A 17,957-nucleotide genomic window follows, 5' to 3' on the forward strand; every position below is an offset into this window, starting at 1 on the left:
GTTTTATATTTGTATTTATTTTTTCTTATGTATAAAACCTTGTTTTTCATTTATATGAATTTTTTTGTTTCCAACATACCATAGCTTTACTTTTCAGTAAAGTATATAGACAGAGTTTAATATTTCTTTGCAGGTAGTTTTGTCTTTTTTTGTTGTTTTTTCCAAGCTTTATTTTGAGGTATAACTGACAAATAAAATTGTATATATTTAAGGTGTATGATTTTATGATTTGATATATGTGTACATTGTGAAGGACTACCACAATCAAGTTAATCAAAATATCTATCACCTCACATGGTTACTTTGTGTGTGTGTGTGTGTGTGTGTGTGTGTGTGTGTGTGTGTGGCTAGAACACTTAAGAATTACTTTCCTAGCAAATTTCAAGTACACAGTACAGTACTATTAACCATGTTGTAATAGTCACCATGTTGTACTATTTTTAATTTTTAAAATAGGTATTTCTATTTTTAATTTTTTGAGGAACCTCCATACTGTTTTCTGTAGTGGCTACAGCAATTTACATTCCCACCAACGCAAGCACTTCTTAATTTCTAGACTAACACAAGTATTTATTTATTCCAGGCTTTCCCTGCCCTTGTCCTGAAAGTAGCCATTTCTCCAAGAAGCCCTGTTTCCTTTTAGTGAAGAATAGTATTCAGAAACCAAGATTTGGGCACTGGGTGTGCTTATTGCTTTTAGGGTGTTGATGCTCTTAGGCCCCTTCAGTAGACAGAGCTATGTACACATATACCCACACACCTGTATTGAAAACCATGAGTTAACATCAATACTTCCAGTAACAAACTATCAGAGTTCCCTCTAGTTTTCTTTCTTTATATGTGACTCTGTTTATTTGTAACTCTCTGACAGTGAAAAGCCTGGCTTTTATTTTTCTCAGTATATTTATTTATTGTAATCAGTATTCTCCATCACCACTGTCCCCCCGCATAGATGATGTCCTCACTCTACTTGGGCTTTGACACTTGTGCTGGGCTAGTACCATCTCTGTCCCGAGTGAACACCTTCCGTTGTTTCAGTTTGGACAACCCATACTAGGTTGCCCAGATGATCTCATTTTGTTCAAGCTTTGATACCCTGTGCTCATCTGCTGCTACTCCCTTCCCCACAGCTGCTGGATTCCTCCCTTGCTTGGCCTCACCTAATGTATTTTGGACTGAATTGTTCAGGAAGGAAGGAGGGAAGACAGGAATGAAATTGATTTCATTTCTAGGCTCATTATTTTTTTTGTAATTTATAACTTTTCTCTCTGTCCTGTTTACTTCTTGCTGATGTATATCTTTTAATATTTACTTTCATGTCTTTGGCAAATGGATTAGCTGGCTATAAAATTCGAGCTTAACATTTTTTTTTCTTTCTCTGCACTTAAAAAATAAATCTTTTGGGGGGGGATTATTTTAGATTTACAGAAAATTTGCAAAGATAAGAGTTTTTATATCTTTCTCACCCATTTTCTCCCTTATGTTAACATTTTAGATGACCACCTCTCTGCACTTTAAAGATATATTTCATTAACTTATGATATCTATGTTTGCTAACAAGAAATCTGCTGTCAGTACTATTATCATTCCATTTTAGATTATTTGTCTTTTCTCTCTGATATGTTTCGAGACTGTCTCTTTACTCTTGATTTCTACAGTTTTACGTCAGTGTGTCCAATTTTGGTTTTATTTGTATTTATTCTGCTTAGTATTTGGACTCTACTGATCTGACTGTTCATTAGATTTTCTTTCTTTAATTCTGGAAAATTATCAACAACAATTCCTTTCAATATTGCTTTACTATCATTCATTTCAGTTTATTCTTCTGGAATAATGGAATTTTTCTGGAATACTATTCTTCAATTTATTCCTATTCATTAAAATGTTGGAATCTCAGTCTATCTTCCATGTTTCATAGCTGCTCATTTAAATCAATCAGTCTATCTATCTATCTATCTGTCTATCTATCTAGTTATCTCTATCTAGAAGGGAGAACAATCCAGTCCTGTTTATTTTATTTCAACGCAATCACTCTATTTCCTTTCTTAATTTCTAACTGCTTGTTTAAATATCCACCTATTCTTGTTTCATTCTTTTTACATGTTTTTGTTGAAAAATTTTGTATTCTTCCACTTTATTTTTTAATTAATTAATTAATTAATTTTTGGCTGTGTTGGGTCTTCGTTGCTGCGTGCGGGCTTTCTCTGGTTGTGGCCAGTGGGGGCTACTCTTCGTTGCAGTGCTCAGGCTTCTTATTGCAGTGGCCTCTCTTGTTGTGGAGCACGTGCTCTAGGTGTGCGGGCTTCAGTAGTTGTGGCATGTATGCTCAATAGTTGTGGCTCGCGGGCTCTGGAGTGCAGGCTCAGTAGTTGTGGCTCATGAGCTTAGTTGGTCCACGGCATGTGGGATCTTCCTGGACCAGGGCTTGAACCCATGTCCCCTACGTTGCCAGGAGGATTCTTTTTTTTTTTTGAAGATCTCAATGTTTCTAATTTAAAGTCTTTGCTAAGCTGTCTATGAAATTAATTTTCCAGTGTGAATACATGATTGTTAATTTTGTTAATTTTCTTTCTTAGCAAACAATTATTGTTTTGGAATTTTGGTTTACCAGTAATTTTAGATAAGACTTTTTTGTTTTTCATTTTTCTTTCTCCCATTTTTCTCCATCTGCCTCTGTCAAGCATTTTTGCAGTCCCCTCCCCTGCAACAGTTATTCAGATCCCTAATCTATAATCAGGCTTTAAATTGCTAGTTGGGGTTCCTGCCACATAGTGATGGTGGAGTACCAAGAGCCAGTCAGGTGGTCAGTAAGCAGCATGGCTCAGTTCTTATTGGTAAGGTGATTGGTAAGGTGGTGGGTTTTAAAGCTACAGCTCATGCATTTTCCCCCAGTAAGGTGAAAACTGATTCTTGGAGGGTGAAAAATCTTAGATATTATAGTGCCCCTTCAAAGCTCTACTCTTATTCCTTGGCATTTAATCTCTCTTTTTAGGGAAAATTTAAATTAAAATTTTCTCATTAGGGGGATAATAATGAAAAAAAAGTTGACATTGTTATAGCTCTAGGCAGAAGTCAGCTATGTTTTGTTGGACCTACTTTCTTTTTGTTTTTTATAAATTATTTTAATTTTAATTTATTTTTGGCTGTGTTGGGTCTTCATTGCTGCGCGTGGGTTTTCTCCAGTTGCAGTGAGCAGGGGCTACTCTTCATTGTAGTTTGCAGGCTTCTCACTGTGGTGTCTTCTCTTGTTACGGAGCATGGGCTCTAGGCACGCGGGCCTCAGTAGTTGTGGCATGCACACAGAAACAGAAAAACTAAAACCTCAGAAGAAGGAAGTGTGGGGCTAATGAAATCTACAGGCGAAGAGTGTTACCCAATGCAACAGTCCCCATGGAGGCTGTTACTGCTGTGCGTGAGGATGGGTCATCAAGAAGATGTTCAATTCAGTGTAATCTGTTTAAGAAAGCAGAGAACATAGATTATAACGGAGAAGGATTTCCATTCAAAACCATGAATGTCCTAAAAGTTCTGAAGCTTAAACGTGTAGGACTTGCAGTCATGTAGCAAGTTTGGCTTTTTTTAAGGGATTCTGAATGGCTGAAGTGTTACCAGGTGATTGAGATTGTTTCTTCTCCTGGTTTATAGAGCTTAAACCACTAAGTGTTTGGTGAGATATGGGGATATTGGTCACTGACAGTGACTTCATATATATGACTGGGTTGAGTGGACAGGAGATGAAATGGAGAGTAGGGAAGGCAGGTGTAAAAATTACTCCTATTTGAAAGGAAGCGTGGAGATGCCTGGTGCTGGGCACAGAATGGGTGCTGAATACATATGTGTAGAAGTGAAGGGAGCTTCTTTTAAGACAGACTCTCACCCAGCGCTTTGGGTGTCACACCTGGAGCTCAGTGTGATGGAGGATGGTTGAGGGTGGAGGGGGACAATTCAGCCTGGGGAACTTGGGCAGGACCGGGTTCCAAGCTAAGGGTTCCTGAAATGGAAGCTGCTTGTGGGAGCCCATGCTGCCCTTGTAGGGCTGTTTTGTGTGGCATTTTGACCCTAGAGGTGCTCCCACCAGGCGAGAAGTCTGGCTGGCTTCATAGCCGTGCCTGTGTGGCCTGACCCTGCTCTGTGTAGGGCCTGAGTGGTACCTCAGCAGCCTGGTCAGGAGTTCTTTGTCATGCCTGGCCCTTCTGGGCCACAGTGACTGAGTGACTAGCAAAGCAAGAGGAGCCCTGAGGTTTTATTTTGATAAGCCTAGTTCTCATTTCACACACACACACACACAAAAAAGAAAAAAATCTTGACTATTTAGGTTATTGATATAGATAGGTTCCTTTTTTTCTTGAATCATCCATGGAGACCCATTTCATAATAATTCACCGAATATAAGATTAAATACAGGGTTAATTTTTAAAAGAAAGAAGAGATCTTTAGAGTTTTAAAAGATATAAATTCCACTAAGATGTCCACTGTTAGTTGACAGGGCATCATTCCCTCTAAAATCTTTGTTATGAAAACTGCATAAAGAGCATATAATCATTACTGTATAATTTAATACCATTGTTATTCATTTACAAAGCACTTCTTATTGGAAAAGTTTTAACTATTTATAAGAGCCTTGTGAGGAAACTAATATTGCTCCTGTTTTAGAGATAAAGAAACATGAAGCTCACAGGATCCAAATGCGTGGCCCCAAGGATTAGCAGAAAAGGAGTTAATGTTCTGAAAGAGAAGAGAAAAGTTTTCTGTAGTTTCATCTCCCTTCCCAGAGATTAAAAAAAAAGTTGACATTTTGGTGTATCTGCTCTAAGGTTTTTTCTCTTTGCTATAAATGTAAAATATATCATAATATTTGGTAAACATTTTCTTATGCTATTCAGTAGTCTCTGAAAACATGGTTTTTATGAGTTGTGTAACATTCCCTCATACAGATGCCCCATAGTTTATGTAACCACTCCTCCCTCGTGGGATATTTGGGTGGCTTCCTTTCTGCTCTTATAAAGGATGCTGTGAGAAACATATATGTCCACTCATTTTATTTTAGTCTATATATTTTATAGGCAGAGAGGCAGGTATTGTCTAGAAAACCTAGAGAGTAGAAAGCCACCATTGACAAACCCGAAATGTGCAGAAGACTCTTCTAGGCATGGGGGCACAAAGATGGAAAAGGAATACCCTGTAAAGAGTTAACAATTTGATTAATACTTAGAGTTTATATGAGTATACATGAAAGATAATAATACCAGCCAATAATCAACCCCAAAGGCACGGAATGAACAGCAGCACACACTGTCATGCTGTGCAGACAGTTGAGTCTAAAAATGTCGATTGCTTTGTTCTAGTTTGCAAGAGCTGAGAGTTTGGACCAGTGAGGATGTAGAACTTGAGTTGGGTCCCCAAGGGCAGTTAAATGTGGTGTGGATTTGTAACAAAACAGATCTGTCTTCAGCTCCTAGTTCTGCTAATTCCTAGCGATATAACTTGGACCAGTTACTTGCCCTCTTATGACCCCAGTTTTCTCATCTGCAAAATGGGAAGGATAATAGTATCACTGTCACCGAGGATTAAATAGAATAATGACTATTAAGGACTTTCTAATGTTATTAATTATTACAAGTGGAAACATTTCAGAAGAGTGACTGGAATTTTGATATCATTTTACAGTTACTGTATAATAAGTTTACCACACAGATAGAAAGTATCTTGCCCCCCCAGTATTTGAAACATTACAGCAACAAGGGGTTTGGGGGCAGCAGTAAAATGTTTAAAATCTGTTGTGTTCTAAAGTGGGGGCAACCCCAAAAAGGAATTAAAAGAGTACATGTCAAATACTATATCTCATTCTCTTTTTTTAAAAATTTATTTTTGAGGGTGTTGGGTCTCTGTTGCTGCGTGCGGGCTTTCTCATAGTTGCAGTGAGTGGGGGCTATTCTTTCTTGCAGTGCACAGGCTTCTCACTGTGGTGGCTTCTCTTGTTGCGGAGCACGGGATCTAGACACGCAGTCTCGGTAGTTGTGGCTCGTGGGGTCTAGACCACAGGCTCAGTAGTTGTGGCGCACGGGCTTAGTTGCTCCATGGCATGTGGGATCTTCCCGGACCAGGGCTCGAACCCATGTCCCCTGCATTGGCAGGCGGATTCTTAACTGCTGCGCCACCAGGGAAGCCCCCTCATTCTCTTTTTGAAATGGTTTTGTATCTAGAACATTTGCAGGTCAGAGCTCCAGGGACACTACATGGCTTGTTGGCAGCCCCAAATGTTGGTCTCACAGTGGTTCTGTGTCGTCCAGGGCTGGTGAGGAAATACGCTTATGCTCATCCTAAGAGGATGCGTGCTCTCCTAGATAGATGGAGGGTTGTACTTCTTTCTTGTTAGAAATCAAATTGCACGAGATTCTTCATTCACGGGGCAAGCAGAGAAACTGGAAGCATAAGCAGAATGGAAAAACAATCTTTCCTTCTTAAGGTCTGGAGGAAGAGAAAATCTTCGTTGTCAGGGGTACTAGATGAAAGATTGGGTTGGACTGCCGGGAGCATGTTTAGGAGCATAAATGGGTCGGGTGAGATAGAAATATGGGTCCCCATATTTCATCTGGGAAAGGTTTATGCATAGAGAGGAGGTCCTGAGAATGGCGTGGGAGGGAGGGCCTGAGAGAAGTCCGGGGATCCTTGGGCTGGAGTGTCACAGGGCTGACATTCTGGGCCTTTGCAAGGTAGCACAGAGGAGAGGTTAGACTGGAGCCAGAGAAGGCTATTAATGTGTGTGTGAGTGTGCAAGTATGTGTGAAAATGTATATCAGTGTGTGAGAATCTATGTGTGTGAGTGTGTCTGAGAGTGGAAGAGTGTGTGTGTAGGAGTGTGTGAGAATGTATGAGTATATGTGAAGGTGAGGATAGGTGTGTATATGTGAGTGTATGTGTGTGTGTAAGAGTGTGTGTGTTCGTCCAGTCAAAATCTCATGTTTGAGAGCACTAGTAAAGGACTTCTCCAAACTTTTAACTGGGGCCCCTGGGTTTTTAACTTAGAACACAGAACACTTTCTGTGTCAGTTTTCCTGTGTTGAAGAAACTTTCTCTGGGGCAGCCGAGTAGCATGGTGTTAAGCGAAGGAACTCTGGTATCAGCCTTCCTGGAGCCTTGTCTGTGTAAACCTGGGCAAGTAACTTAACCTCTCAGTTCCTTAGTTTCCTTGTCTCTAGAATGTGGATGACAAGAATAGTTCCCACCTCACAGAGTGATTGGGAGGGTTAAATAAATGAGTTAATACATGTAAGGCAAAAGCTACAGTAATCAAGATGATATGGTACTGGCTCAAAAACAGAAATATAGATCAATAGAACAGGATAGAAAGCCCAGAGACAAACCCACGCACCTATGGTCAACTAATCTATGACAAAGGAGGCAAAGATATACAGTGGAGAAAAGACAGTCTCTTCAATAAGTGGTGCTGGGAAAACTGGACAGCTACATGTAAAAGAATGAAATTAGAACACTCCCTAACACCATACACAAAAATAAACTCAAAATGGATTAAAGACCTACATATAAGACTGGACACTATAAAACTCTTAGAGGAAAACATGGGAAGAACACTCTTTGACATAAATCACAGCAAGATCTTTTTTGATCCACCTCCTAGAGTAATGGAAATAAAAACAAAGATAAACAAATGGGACCTAATGAAACTTAAAAGCTTTTGCAAAGCAAAGGAAACTACAAACAAGACAAAAACACAACCCTCAGAATGGGAGAAGAATATTTGCAAAAGAATCAGCGGACAAAGGATTAATCTCCCAAATATATAAACAGCTCATGCAGCTCAATATTAAAAAAAAAACCAATCAAAAAATGGGCAGAAGACCTAAATAGACATTTCTCCAAAGAAGACATACAGATGGGCAAGAAGCACATGAAAAGCTGCTCAACATCACTAATTATTAGAGAAATGCAAATCAAAACTACAATGAGGTATCACCTCACACCAGTTAGAATGGGCATCATCAGAAAATCTACAGACAACAAATGCTGGAGAGGGTGTGAAGAAAGGGAACCCTCTTGCATTGTTGGTGGGAATGTAAATTGATACCACCACTATGGAGAACAGTATGGAGGTTCCTTAAAAAACTAAAAGTAGAACTACCATATGACCCAGCAATCGCACTACTGGGCATATACCCAGAGAAAACCATAATTCAAAAAGGACACATACACCCCAATGTTCATTGTAGCACTATTTACAATAGCCAGTTTATGGAAGCAACCTAAATGCCCATTGACAGACAAATGGATAAAGAAGATGTGGTACATGTACACGATGGAATATTACTCAGCCATAAAAAGGAATGAAATTGGGTCATTTGTAGAGACATGGATGGAGACAGAGACTGTCATACAGAGTGAAGTAAGTCAGAAAGAGAAAAACAAATATCGTACATTAACGCATGTTTGTGGAACCTAGAAAAATGGTACAGATGAACTGGTTTGCAGGGCAGAAATAGAGACACAGGTGTAGAGCACAAATGTATGGACACCAAGGAGGGAAAAGTGGTGGGGGTGGGTGGTGGTGTGATGAATTGGGAGATTGGGGTTGGCGTATATACACTAATATGTATAAAATGGGTAACTAATAAGAACCTGCTGTATAAAAAATAAATAAAATTCAAAAATTCAAAAAAAAATACATGTAAGGCAATTAGTACAATGCATGGCACATAATAAGCATTAAATAAAAGGTAACCATTATTAAAATTTGGAGTAAAGGAAATCTTCATGCCCATTCACGCTATTGTTTGAAAAACCATCCACTTAATGTTTTTTTCTTTTTTTCTTTTTTGCGGTACGCGGGACTCTCACTGCTGTGGCCTCTCCCGTTGTGGAGCACAGGCTCCGGACCCGCAGGCTCAGCGGCCATGGCTCACAGGCCCAGCTGCTCCGCGGCATGTGGAATCTTCCCGGACCGGGGCACAAACCCGTGTCCCCTGCATCGGCAGGCAGACTCTCAACCGTTGCGCCACCAGGGAAGCCCCCACTTAATGTTTTTACTAGTTAAAACATTCACATCAAAGGTCGAAATATATAACACATCAAAGGTCAAAATATATAACAAAGTGAAAGTTTCTCCTCACCCCGTCCACCATTCCTATAGTTCCCACATTCCTATAAAATGTAACCACTGTTACTAGTTTCTTGTTCAAACTTCTGTAAATATTTTACTTTTTTGCATGTAGAAGCAAATACAAATATATTTTTATTTTTACACAAATGATAGTGTATTATATATAGTTTATGTACTCTGCTCTTTTAAAGTTAAAGTTGTGGAGCTCTTTCTATGTAGGCATAGAATAAGCTCACTCTTTTTTAAGCTGCGTACTATTCCATTATTTAAATGTGTAATAATTTATTTTCTCATCTGCTCTTGATGGCTGTTTAGGTTGTTTGCAGTCTCTTTCAAACTGTCTGATGTGACGCCTTTACAGCCTAAATACTGGGCAGAGCCCTCTCTCTGCATGAAACATTTCTAGAAGATTATCCATGTATTAAGGAGGAGAGGGGAAAAGGTTCTTGTATCTCTTTTTATCCCCTCTGTTTGCTCTCGTAAATTGTAACCAGGCCAGTGGAGAGGGTTTTAGGGGATTTGGGTTTTATACCATCAACCTTCATTATTTCATACCGTATCTGTTCCTAGCATGGATAAAAACCTAGCCGTTTGAAAATAACTTACACGTTTGCTGCCCTAAAAGGAGGAAACAGCCCCTAATATTTACTAACGCAGATGCCCTTTCCCAGCAGAATGCTAATTTGCCAGCAGAGGGCTCTCTCCTTTTGGGAAAAATAAACGTCTCTGGGAAAGTTTTGTTTTGTTTGTGTGTGTGTGTGTGTGTGTGCGCGCGCGCGCGCGCGCGCGCGCATGTTTGTGGGGAGGAGAGGGGGAAAGGGAAGGGAAAGCAGAGAAAGACATAGGAGACAAATATGGTCAGAGAGAATGCTCACATGCAGTAGAAGCACAATGTGAAATTGTAGACAGATAGGGAGAGGTGAAAAGAGGAGAAAATAGGGGACAGGAAGTAGGAGAAATAGGGGACAGATATGGGGTGGTGGTGATGATGTGTCAGGGACAGCCAGAAATTCAACAACCCTCTTGGTCTTAAGGTGCCCTCATCTTGATCTTAAAGCGTCGTTGGCCACGGTGCTGAATTCTAAGGCCCTAACAGGTAGACACCAGTGAGCCATGCTATGACTTTAAGCTGTTATAGACACAAATTCCTTATTATAGGAATAATAAACTCAATTTGTTATTGAGTTCCCACTATATGCCAGATACTCTGCCCCTTGCTTTCATACATATTATCTCATGTAATCACATAATAACTTCCTAACACAATATTCAAAGAACTGCCAAAGTCTTGCCTTAAGTTATTCAAACCAAACCATAGTTGGGAGTGGGTACTGATTAAGAATATCTTACTTTGTTATAAGGACGAGGAAGGGAGAGAGCTGGTCTCTAGTTACATTTCAGTGATAACCAAAGGGGTCAGAGTTACACAGAGAGAGAGAGAGCCAACGTGGGTTTTGTCAAGGATGTGTCCCACTAGAACACTGCCTGTCTGTGCTAACAGTGGCAGGGTCCTAGGGAATTTTAGGTGCTATTGTAAATGAGTATCTTTAAAATAACATAGAAATGACGTATTCAAAAAAGATTCTTTCATAGTAGAGATTCTAGCAGCTCTGACCCATTCTAATTATGTTGCTATTATTCAAAAGAGTTTTGGGCTCTTTTCTTAGAGGTTTTCTAAAGACATTACTTATATGTTTTCAACTGTAAAAATTCTTCATTTTGTGGGTGCAAATTATTATTATTTTTTAACATCTTTATTGGAGTATAATTCCTTTACAATGCTTTTTTAGTTTCTGCTTTATAACAAAGTGAATCAGTTATACATATACATATATCCCCATATCTCTTCCCTCTTGCGTCTCCCTCCCTCCCACCCTCCCTATCCCGCCCCTCTAGGTGGTCACAAATCACCGAGCTGATCTCCCTGTGCTATGTGGCTGCTTCCCACTAGCTATCTATTTTACATTTGGTAGTGTATATATGTCCATGCCACTCTCTCACTTTGTCCCAGCTTACCCTCCCCCCTCCCTGTATCCTCAAGTCCATTCTCTAGTAGGTCTGAGTCTTTATTCCCTCCCGTCTTGCCCCTAGGTTCTTCATGACCGTTTTTTTTTTTTTTTTTAGATTCCATATATATGTGTTAGCATACGGTATTTGTCTTTCTCTTTCTGACTTACTTCACTCTGTATGACAGACTCTAGGTCCATCCACCTCACTACAAATAACTCAGTTTGGTTTCTTTTTATGGCTGAGTAACGTTCCACTGTGTATATGTGCCACATCTTCTTTATCCATTCATCTGTTGATGGACACTTAGGTTGCTTCCATGTCCTGGCTATTGTAAATAGAGCTGCAGTGAACATTTTGGTACATGACCCTTTTTTTTTTTTTTTTGCGTTACGCGGGCCTCTAACTGTTGTGGCCTCTCCTGTTGTGGAGCACAGGCTCCGGACGCTCAGGCTCAGTGGCCATGGCTCACGGGCCCAGCCGCTCTGCGGCATGTGGGATCCTCCCAGACTGGGGCACAAACCTGTGTCCCCTGCATCGGCAGGCGGACTCTCAACCACTGCGCCACCAGGGAAGCCCCCTTTAATCCATTTTGAGTTTATTTTTGTGTATGGTGTTAGGTAGCGTTCTAATTTCATTCTTTTACATGTAGCTGTCCAGTTTCCCAGCACCACTTATTGAAGAGGCTGTCTTTCCTCCACTGTATTCTAGGGACGTTTTTAAACATAATTAACACCCGGGTGTTTCTCTTCTCTGTAGCTGGTTGGTGTGCCATTCCCCTGAATATTTAGGGGTTAACTAAATGCTGCCTTTGTCAGTTTTTAGGGTGTGTTTATGTGTGAGGACTTGTGGGGAGGAAGTGGGTTCCCAGGGGTTTTAGGGGAAGACCTGTGATCTGACCCGGACTAGGGGATTACAGCTTTTCCCTGTAAGATGTGAGGCATCCCGGCCTTGTTCTGTATTTCAAGATTAGAAACCACTCACTCCTATACCAGGATCCCTCGGCTAGCTTGTGAGACCAGTTAGCAGGGCCCTTGACCCCTGTTTATCAAGCCCTGTTGATATAACCCCTGGTGACAGCTCTTTGAGGCTGAGGCTCCCACTGAGGCAGGTGAAAATCCCCCTGGGCACTGCAGGGGGGGAAGAGGAAGAGAGCCGGCGTGAACTGTGTAGCTCCTGAGGTAGGTCTGGACTGGTTAGGCCAATATGCCCTGTTCTCTTCATTCTTGTCTGGTGGATATTATTCCTGACCCTTGTGCTCCCCGCACTCCCCTTCCTAAAGCAGTCCCGGAACGCAAGGCTCAAGACAGGGAAGCGTATATCCCAGACTCACACAGCTGGGAACTGCCACTTAGGAGCTAGCAAGTTCCCCAGCTGGGACTGCACCACTGGCCAACGCGACTGCAGAATCCAAACATTCTTTTACCAGAAAGACCCCCTCCCTGCCAGGCAGGGACAGCTTCCCTCTGGTTTGAGAAGGTCGAGGTCACTGACTCAGCTTCGGTGAGGAAAGTTCCCCCTGCTTCTAACCTCTGGCCCTGTTTGAGGACCAACTCAAATCATTTTTCTTTTTCAGATCAAGGCTGTGATGGCTGTGAATTTCTTTTATGTAGGGCACACCTAGGCTAACATTGAACAAGCTCCAAGACATGTGGGGTGTGAGAAACTGAGTATAGAACTTGCTTCCTGGAAAACGGCCTATTCTCAGCCCCGAGTCAGAGAGCACAGGTGTGCACACAGGTGTGTTCCTGCCCGCCAGTCAGAGGTTGTCCAGCTGCTGGGAGTGGGACGGCCTCAGCCTGGTGGGCTTTTTACAGGCCAAAGTGGGTGCCTCAGTCTTATTTTGGTTTAAGAGAGCAGCAGCACAGAATGAAGAGAAAGGGGGAAACAAGCTGTTTAGATGGCAGTCAGGTGAATCCTCCAGGTACTTTTTGTGACATTCCATGTACTTTTGCACAAGTAGGGAGCAGACGAATGGCCGCTGATTAGGTATAGCCTATTTAGGTAACCTTCCCCTCCCCGCCTTTTGAACTCAAGAATACTCGTTATACTGCTTTTACACTCAGTCGTGTTAGACTACCTTACAGGATTTTGAGAAACTATTTTTTGCATCGATTACCTCACTTGCATTCACAACGTTGCACACCTGTCAAGCATGTGCCAACAATGTTCATTTGTTCCAATCTCCCTAGAATTACAATAAAATTACGTGGACGTTTCTAACTGAAAAGGAATTATTCCACGAATGAACGTTAAAAAGGAGTTACTGCTGACCCAGTCCCCAATCTTTAAGAATCTGCACTGATGACTTGGTCCAGTGGTTCTCAGTATTGAGTGTGCACCAGAATCACATGGAAGGCTTGTTAAAACATAAATTGCTGGGCCCTACCCTCCTGAGTTTCTGATTCTTTAAGTCTGGAGTGGGCCCCCAATTTTGCAATTTTTAGCAAGTTTCCTGAGGGATACTGATGCTGTTGGTTCAGGGGCCGTACCTTGAGAATTACTGACTCAGCACTGTAAGGTGGAAAAACTCAGAATGGTAGAAATATTGTTGCTTTATATCTGGTAGGAGAAGGTAATGGTTGAGAGGGTGAGCTTTGGACTCAGAAATCGTGTTGGGATTCCTCCTTCAACACTTGCAACTATGTGACCTTGGCTAATTTATTTAACTTTTCAGTACCTCGGTTTTCTCATTTAAAAAATGAGGATGATAGCTTCCAATTCATTGGGTTGTTATGAGGAGGGAGACAATGTATATAATTGGTTTAGAACATATATTACATTATATATTAATATATCAATATGTGTACGGTAGCTCTCTTTCTAAGAGTTCTTGCATATCTCTGAAGTAGCTTATTAGGTTTATGAAGAATAGACCAAAGTAAAAAGAATGAAGTATAGGCATGATTACTTTAAATAATTGGGGAGGTATGTTTCTTTTTTTTTTTTTTTAAGCACTGAAATCCCCACTCATAAAGTAGAGCACAGGCAATACCAACCATTGTTATCACCTGCCGTTAAAGGAAAGTTCGAGGCCTCTGAGCACATCAGTACTGAGGAAGTGGGGAAAAAGTTAGAAAGAAGATTACATGGTAGCTTTTAAAAAATGAAACTCAAAACCTTCCCAGCTGTAGGAATAGGCAAGGCTGCTTTTAAGTCTTTAAATTTGGTCTTGAAATTCCCACCCCTCGCAAAATTGCCTCCTTCCTAGCCTGCCAGGGTAATGGAAATTCCCACTCCTTCAATTTGAGGCCCTGTGTCTCTGGAATGCAAATGGTATTTCTAAGAGTAATAGCGTATTAATCCAATAATACTCACTAACGCTTTCAGATTAGATTATATTAGATTAGCTAGGTGTTACCTTGGAAAATGCAGTGCTTTGCCCTGAGGGAGGGAGACACAGAAGAAGCTGACTTGGAGGAAAGACCTGGAGTCTGGGGCGCAGTGGGGACTGTGGGCAGCCAAGGGCACTGGGGGGCAGGAGAGAACTGCTGGAGAGAACTGCTGGTTACCAATGCAGCCTCTGCTCAGGCTGCTGGGGAGAGCTCCAGACGGGCTCTCCGGCTCCCTGCAACCTTTATGTCCCACACGGTTTATTCTGTGTAAGGCTGTGTTCGGACAGTTGCCTCTGCTCTTTTGTGGTGAAATCCAGGAGGATGGTTTCTGCTACAGAGTTCTCAGCTGCTTCAGTGGTACCACCTACTCTCTAGCAGCCCCTCCACATTTCTAGTGTGGAGAGCCGCTCCTCCGGGGAGGAACGAAAACACTGTTCTAGTTGTCTGAGAGTTAAGCCCAGCCAAGCGGTGGCTGCTTTGGGGCAGTTAGGCAGAGATAACCCAGTGAGGTTTTCCCCCTACTTCTCTCCTGATGATGACTAAGCCACCCGAAGCCAGTGTTACCTAAGCCTTATCCTCCTATCATGGGAAATCCTGAGAGGACAGAAAGATAAGACGCACTGAAGAGCAAGCTATGACTTGGTTTCATTTTAATAGCTTGTGCTGACTGGGAATCTGCAAACAAATTCCACTGAATGTTTTTAGTGACATTTTCCTGGCTAACCTATCAGTTGGAATTAGAGCACAAGGCTGGCTTCCCACTTTGACAGAATCACCCAGCCTTGCCTAACTTCAGGACAGGAGCACAAGGCATCACACATCCGACTGGAAAGCTGGGAGGTCAAAGTTTCATTCTGTAGCCCCTGTAGGTTCTCACGCTTTTTTTAAAAAAATAAATTTAATTAATTAATTAATTTATGGCTGTGTTGGGTCTTTGTTGCTGTGCACGGGCTTTCTCTAGTTGCGGCGAGCAGGGGCTGCTCTTCGTTGTGGCGCGCAGGCTTCTCAATGCAGTGGCTTCACTTGTTGCAGAGCACGGGCTCTAGGCGTGCGGACTTCAGTAGTTGTGGCACATGGGCTCAGTAGTTGTGGCTCGTGGGCTCTAGAGTGCAGGCTCAGTAGTTGTGGTGCACGGGCTTAGTTGCTCTGTGGCATGTGGGATCTTCCCGGACCAGGGATGGAACCCGTGTCCCCTGCATTGGCAGGTGGATTCTTAACCACTGCACCACTAGGGAAGCCCGGTTCTCAGGTTTTGCTGCAGGCTGGTTATGACCTGCTAAGGGTCCTCTTTCCTCTCAGATCCTGGCAGCTGGACAGCCTACCACTTCAAATCTAAAGTCAACTAATGTCTACTTGCAATGCCCAGTGACAGAGCGATGCTGCCAGATGGGGTGATGGGACTGAAGGGGAGGGCCAGGGCTAAGTTCAGGTCCAGCTGGTCTGGTTTTAGACTTCAGCCCTGCCCTGTCCTCACTTGGCAAGTGGGGAGGACATGGAAAGGAGGTCATCTCTGAGGCCAGTGTCCTCAGCCCACACTGGGTTTGTGTTTGGAAGGTGAGCTGGTGCTGTGGCCTGAGGAGGGGGGGCCCGGTGGAGAGGGAGATGGGAAAGAGGGTATGCTGGGACTATTCAGGGAGCTAAGTGGCTTGTCACGGTGCTGGCTGGTTGTGTGCATATTATAAGAATACATTAATATAAAATATGGACATTCACAAGTCATAATAGAATAAGAGGATTAGAGAAATTGAAGACATTTCGAATGAGTCACTTAGTGGGTTCTTGGTACTATATTATTTATATCCAGCTGTACTATGGACACTTCCTAGAAATGACTTCCCCGGACCCAGGTCTGTATGAAGAAGCCCCTCGTTAGCTCTGGGAGAACACTGACCAGGGGTGTTAGAATTGGGGGTTAGATCAGGTGGGCAAGGAGTTTCTTGCAAACTCTAAGGTTCTCTGAATTATTCAGGACTTGTAAGCTAAAACTTTCAAAGCTCTTTTGCAGGGAATTCTACAAATGACATTGCTCACAATTGCCACCCCTCCTCCTTGGGAATGGCTCTCTTTGGTGCCTGGAGTCACTGCAGAAATGAACGTGGAAGGGGTCTGTTGGGCAAATCTTTCAGAGAAGCTGGAGGCAATTTGGTTGAAGGCTTTATGTACTGTTACTGGATGTGACCCTGACATGCTATTAAGGGTCAGGCAGAATGTTACTGCCCTTGATTCATTCTCCCGCCAGGAGGAATCTTCTTTATTTAAAGCAGAATGGTTCATAGTTTGTCAGAAGAAACATGACAAGTAAGTCTTGCAGAAGGAAAAAGTCACGGAAATGGCTTTCTATGTGCTTCTTAGAATCAAAAAGTTTTGCTGGGCTTCCCTGGTGGCGCAGTGGTTAAGAATCCGCCTGCCAATACAGGGGACACGGGTTCGAGCCATGGTCCGGGAAGATCCCCCATGCCGCGGAGAAACTAAGCCCGTGCGTCACAACTACTGAGGCTGTGCTCTAGAGCCTGTGTGCCACAACTACTGAAGCCCGCGCACCTAGAGCCCGTGCTCCACAAGAAGAGAAGCCACCTCAATGAGAAGCCCATGCACCGCAAAGAAGAGTAGCCCCTGCTCGCTGCAACTAGAGAAAGCCTGCATGCAGTAACAAAGACCCAATGCAGCCAAAAATTAAAAAACGTAAATAAAATAAATTAAAAAAAAAAGTCTTGCTAATGACATAGGTTGAATTCACAAGGATTGGGGAAAGTAGGTTTTCAATAGAAATATTTTATTACATGCAAAGAAGGCATTGCTCCAAATCCAAATGCTATTCTTGCCTGTTGCATTACTCTCCCCAGAGACCATCTATCTCAACGTGAAAACTTCTTTCAAAATGCTTAAGAACAATGTATGTGTGTGTGTGTGTACACACACACATAAAAATTTAATACTCATAAAATTACCGTGAGGTGGACTTTATTTTCTCTGTTTTACAGATGAAACTTAGAGAGGTGTCTTGTCCAAGGTGCCACAGCAAAGAAGTTGTAGAGTGTTCCTTTCCACTACCCCAGGCCCCTCTTAGGTTTCGCTGGCTCTGACCATTCTGCTTCTACCATCTCTGCCCTTCACCAGCCCGAGCCTAATCCTTTAGGCCAACTCATGCCAGCTGCCATGATCCTCCAAGACTTCTGTGTTTTTAGACATTGTATCTTCCTCTTGCTCCTGCAAAAGAAGAGCAGGTTCTCCCTGACCGCTTTGTGACCTTTCCTCTCTGGAACTTAGTTTCCACATGTGTAAAAGAGGGATAACTGCCAGGAACCATCTTGCTTGTCACCCCACCTCTTCCACCTCCTTCAGGCACTGTGAGCCCAGCCTCCAGGGCAGAAAGGACACAGGGAAGCCAGGGCTCAGGAAACTTTTGTTCCTCATTCTTAAACTCTTCTTGTGACGCTCTTACTGTTGCTGCCCTAAGCTTGTCGCTAGTCATTCCGGGCCAGGGCCCCCGGCCTTCTCTT

Source organism: Orcinus orca, chromosome 3, assembly GCF_937001465.1.
Source record: "Orcinus orca chromosome 3, mOrcOrc1.1, whole genome shotgun sequence".
NCBI classification, from domain to species: domain Eukaryota; kingdom Metazoa; phylum Chordata; class Mammalia; order Artiodactyla; family Delphinidae; genus Orcinus; species Orcinus orca.